The following is a 5,832-nucleotide window of genomic DNA, read 5'->3' as shown; positions in this document are numbered from 1 at the left end:
CCTCCTTACATAAAAAGGCCTTACAGTTACCCTGCAAATGGCAAAAAAGATATATTTGCAGGATTTTTAGAGCATTAAAATATCTTTGTCAGGCAGAAGAACATTTCTTCTATCCTAGGATTTCAGCCATGCACTCTGTATTTCTCTCTCCCTCCCTCCCTCCCTCCCTCCCTCCCTCCCTCCCTCCCCCCCTTTTCTCTAGCCTGGGGCGTGAATTTGCATGTCTAATTCATTTACTCACCATATTTGAATTGGCCTGAACAGATGTAAATCGGGAAGGATGGGAAAAACTGCAGTCCTCGAAAATGATTAATCAGCTGTTGCAGGCAATGTCTTAAGGAGACTGGTTGGAGGAGGCATGGAAACCTAGAGAAAGTGTATTTGAACCTAATTGTCACATCAGAGCATCAATGTCCCCATGCAGCAGCAGCAACAACAACAACCACCTACATCACTTCCTGTTTTATGCCGCTCAGAACATGAACTGAAGAGTTATTTTACTATGTTGACTTTATTTTTTGGGCAAAACATCAGTCATGTGCATTTTTCCATAGTCCCATCATGGAGCATATATGTATACATTGTAAATAAATTTTGTGCAAAAAGGACTGGAAAAATGAACTGTATTATTGCTTTTCTTTTTTTTTCTTTTTGTAAAAGTAGCAGTTTGGTATGAGTTGGCATGCATACAGATTTACTAAGTGGGATAAGCTAATTATACTTTTGTTGTGGTTAAACAAATGCTTGTTGATAGCCTTTTTCTATCAAGAAACCAAGGAGCTAATTATTAATAATAATCATTGCACATTGAGTCTTAGAGTTTCTGATTGAAACCGTTTGGATTGTACAATAACTCAAAGCCCAGTTGTAGTAGTTTGAGTGCAGTAATGAAATCTGAATCTAAAATAAAAGCAAATTATTTTTGTCACGCTGGCTCAACTGCTTGAAAATTTTATTTTACTGCCCCAGCCCTCCAAAAATCTAGCAATTTCATAGTAATATGTCAATTTCTCTCTTGAAATAATTAAATTTTAGTTCTAGACAACCTTATTAATACTTCCCCCCCCCCCATACTAAATTATTTTATATTGCCCTGTGCTAGTGAACTTTCTTATAGCTTCCCCTGTTTATTTTCAGGGTGGTAACTGAATTATCAAATTTTTAGATTTCAAGGCAAAAAGAAAAAGGGAAGAACTGACTGCATAAGGCTGGGTGGAATTTAAAATATTTCATCTTTTTAAATGACACACATGTGACATTTGAATTAAATTGCTCTAGGCAGCTGATTAAACTTTATTCTACTGCACAGTTGTTTTATTTTATTTTATTTTATTTTAAAAAAACCACCTTCCTGAATCTGAATAAGTGTGCATTAACTACTTGTAGTAAAAGGATGATGGACTTTAAAAAAAAATCTAATGCTCATAAATAAAAACTGTGCTGTGATTGGCTGTAGATTGGGTCATTAACCAATTTTCCAGCACAGCTGTACTTTCTGCACGACAGCCAACTGGTTAAATTGAAACAAATATCATGTTTAGGTTAGAAAACCTTATAATTTTCTTCCAAATAAAATCACCACTGTTGTAAATGTTTCTTAAGGGCATGAAAAATGTACAAATGTTTTAGGTTCGTCCTAGTCACTATTTTAAAAAATAACTTTTAAACTACTTAACGCAAACAAAAGAGATCAGTGGTGAGAGCATGGATGCCTGCCATTCAGATAGATGTCAGCCCGTAAACCCACCCATAACAATCACGTTTTGATTTAAGAGGGATCAATTCTTTTGTGGCTTTAGCAGGCTATGTTTACCTACTGTTGAAGCATTCTGCTTCTCTCTTTTTTACTGGTGTGGGATTGGAGATATTATCAGTGCCAAATTTCTCATAATAAGAGATGCCAGGCCTGAAGCGTGACTAGAAGTAGCCCACTGTGGTCTTGAAGCCATGCTCATAATTTCAGCTGTTAATGGTAAGGGAATGCACTCTGCACATGCCCAACAGCACTGCACCTATTCCAGGACTTAAACACTGGCACTGGGATTAAGCCATGCATCTTCTCCCCTAAACTAAATCGCCCTTCGTGGCCAAAGCCTTGTTTTATTGTACTAAACACTCTCATTTGATTTTTTTTTTTGCCCTCTTTAGAAGGAAGTGCAGTTTTCCACCATGTGTTTTCATTGTCAGCTAATGACTCTCCCCACCCAATTAAATAGTAGCCTTTCCTATTAAGTACTCTATTTTGTTCATCTGTTTGGGGCTATAATACCATAATACACAGCTTCACAGTTGATAGGATAGTGTTACCCCAGTACATAACCATCAAGCCACATGGATCAATGGCAGAAGAGGGGGTGGATTTCTGGAGAGTTGCCAGCCAATGTCCTTTCTCATCTTCCCCTTGTCTGAGGAAGCTCCCCTTTCCAACTTTGTAAGGTCAGGAAATTGTTATTTTCTTCTTTCTGCAGCACAAGGCGATATTAACAATGCATGCATTGCCAAAATGTAAACTGTTAAGCTCTTTGCCAGTGTTAAATCCTTTCTTAAAAACAGTCTTCAGATAAAACCACTCCTTTTCAAGAGTGGAAAAATACTTGAATATACCACTTTTTCAAGAGAAGGGGAATTTTTATTGCTTTCATCTATGCAATTTTTTTTCTGTGCATTTCAGGTTACTAAAGGGGGACATCTACACGTGTATATATATATATATATATAATACTGAGAGGGTTTGGGGGTAAGTTTGTGTGTACACACACACCCCAAACCCTCTCTGTATTATCTCCCAAGACAATCAGCTGCAATTATAACACATTAATGAATAATATGCCTCGAGAGTATGTTTTTTGTTTTGTTTTGTTATTGTTCATCGCATGATGTTAGACGGCTTTTACAGGCAAAGGAAAGAGAAAGTAAACGGGTTACAAATAGGGAATTATCCCTCGTTTAGCATTAAAATTCATTTAGATAAAATTGCCACAAACATTTAAATGGAGAGATTAGTTCCCCCTCACGCCTTATTGCACACTCTCAATGGCTCCGTTAAGAACATTTTACACGTTGGAAATTCCGCCTTCTCAGGCTGCTTGCTGTTTCCTAGCTACCCACATTCAAAGCAAAGGCAGCAGCAACAGAAAGAGAAGGAGGGAGGGAGAGTGTGTGTTGGGGGGCGGGAGGGGGAAAGTTTATTATTATTATTATTATTTGGCAACCAGACTGCAATTCATGCACTTGGATCTGCTTTAAGTAAAGGAGAAAATAAAGAAACAGGCTGTTTCCCTCCCTCTTAAAGCACCCAGTAACCCTATATGGAGAGACAAGGCGCTGCCGCCGTAGCCGTTGATCCACTTCTCGTCTTCCCCCCTTTTAAAAACGAAGCTGGGAATTAAGTTTTCCGAGAGCCGTCTAGCACAAAAGAAAGCGAGATTAATTTATGTCTGTATTGGAAAATGCGTGTGTGTTTTGTGGGAGTGGAGCGATTGGTGGGCAGCGAACAAAGATGTCCTGGTTTGCGGCGCGTCTGCTCTGTTCCGCAGATTCCCAGCGCGCGCGCGGAGCGGTGCGAAAAAGGGAAGCTCTCCAAGCGCGCGCGCTTAAACGTCTCCCGTTTTGCAGCGCTGTGAGCGGAGTGCGGTTGTCTGTATTTAAAAATCTCTGGAGGGATTAGTTTGAAAACAGATCAGTTGTCCTCCTCCTCCTCCTCCTTCCTCTCCCTCCCCGCCTTCCTCCTCCTTTCTCTCTTTCCCTCTCTCTCTGCCACCCGCTGCAGAACCCAAGGAGAAGGAATGTCAGCTTCGACTGCCATCTTTTGGGGATTTGGAAAAACGACCCGATAGGTAGGAGCCCGCCCTCCTCTTCCTCCTCCTCCTCCTCCTCGCTTTCCTTCCCTCCCGTCCTCGTGCTTCTTCTTCCCGACCCCGACCCCCCCAAGTCCGAAACTGGACTCCCACTTGTGCTTGCTAGGGGAAAATACTTCGGAGCGCAGGAGGAGACCTGCTCGGGCGCATTGGCCATTCTGAACGGAAGCATTTGCAGAGGGGTTTGGCTGGAGGGCGAGCCCCCTGATCACGTCGCCCCAAGTTCCGCGCAAAACTTTTCCGACTTCCCCGCCGGTCTTGCTTTTTTTTGTGTGAGCTCTTTCTCTCCCCCCCCTGCCAACCCCCAACTTTGCAAAGATTGTCCGACGCTGCCGCATGCGCGGTGGTGCTTCCGGGCTTCCTCTTCGCCTGTTTTGTGCGCGGCGAGGGTACCGTATTGCACCGAGTCGAGTGTCACTTAAGAAATTGCGAGAAGGCCCGCTTGCGGGTGCGGACAGCTGGTAGTGGAGAACTTTTACCGTAGTGTTTGGACGTGATCCCTCCTCCTCCTCCTCCTCTCCCGCCTTTAAACCCCCAACCAAGGTGCTCCGCAGAGTTCTTTTGCGGATAACACAATTGTTCCAAGATTAAGGTCACTGCGATTAAAAACAATACTTTCGTTTTATTTTTCTATAATACACCTTGTCCTTGTTTTTTTTATCAGTGCCGCCGCCGGATCCACCCCAAGTCTGCTGCTTATCACTTTTCCTGGGCGGAGGTGCGTTTGTGTTTGGAGAAGCTGAATAATGGAGATCTTCTTGTCTGCATTTGAACTCCCGGCTTCTCCCAAGAGCCTGCAGAGCGGAGTCCGGTGGGGTGGGCGAGGGTGGGGCGAAAGGCACCCGCTCGAGGCAGCACCCCCGAGAGGGTCGGGAGGGACCACTACTAGCCCAGCCGGGCAAAGGGCTTCGCCTCTTTCTCTGCATTTGTCAGCAGCAGACTCTGAAGCGTCTCCGTCCTCCGCCCAAGTTAACAAATGGCACCTCCGGTTCCCCCTTTGGCTGTTGTGAACAGAGAGAACTCCTTTTCTCCCCAGCTCCCCTCAGCGCGACCCCGCTCCTCCCCTGCCTTTTCCCTGACTATGAAGTGGCGTTGGATATTATAGGGCAGGTTTATTCAAAAAAGCAAAACAAAAAAAAACCAAAAAAAAAAAAAACCGGAAAGGCAACGCAGTTGGATCGGATACGACACGGATTTGGGAGAGGGGACTTTTGTTGTTGTTGCTGATGTTCGTTTCCTGGGGCGGGGGGAGAGGATGCTGGTGTTTGTGTGTTGCTGGACGGAGGTTGTGGGAGGTTGTTGGTTGTGGGAGTGGGTTGGAATTGGGAGGTTGGTTGGAGTGGGAGTGAGTTAGGAAAGAGTGTGCGTAGGTGAAGTTAATGTAACAGGGAAACTAAGTCAAAACCAGTTAGGAGAATAGAAGCCAAGTAAATAGTTAAGAAGTGGTTAAGTGAGGGAAAGCTAGTAGAGGGAGTTATAGGTCTGGGAAGACACCCATGTTTGACATTGTTTGCAATCGTTTATGAAACCACATGCTTGTTATTCTGTAATAAATAAACATAGGTTTAATTTTACAATTTAACCCTGACTGGACTCAATAGATTTACCAGGTAGGGCCTGGTTGGTGGCAGCGAGAGAGGAGAGCGTGGTGGCACAGGGATCAATCGACCGTGAAACGTCCGGGGACCCTGTGTGTGATCCCCCCCCTCCCCCTTTTATCCGCCCCCACTCCTTTTTAAGGTCCTGCAATACTTTCCTCACCCAGCTTTTTGTTTGCAGACCATCTCGACCCGCGAAGGGAAAAAACACGAGCAGGCGAAAAAAGGGTTATTTGCTCTGCTCCTTTCTGGTCGTGGGGGCGGGGGTGGGATTTCGTTCCCCGAACACGTGTCAGCTGGCAAAAGAGGCACCACGTGTGAGTCGGCCCCCGCCGCCTAAAATCCGGCATCACAAGCCGGGATTAGCTGTTATCCTC

Source organism: Lacerta agilis, chromosome 3 (genome assembly GCF_009819535.1).
Source record: "Lacerta agilis isolate rLacAgi1 chromosome 3, rLacAgi1.pri, whole genome shotgun sequence".
NCBI classification, from domain to species: domain Eukaryota; kingdom Metazoa; phylum Chordata; class Lepidosauria; order Squamata; family Lacertidae; genus Lacerta; species Lacerta agilis.
This window is presented reverse-complemented; position numbering follows the sequence as displayed.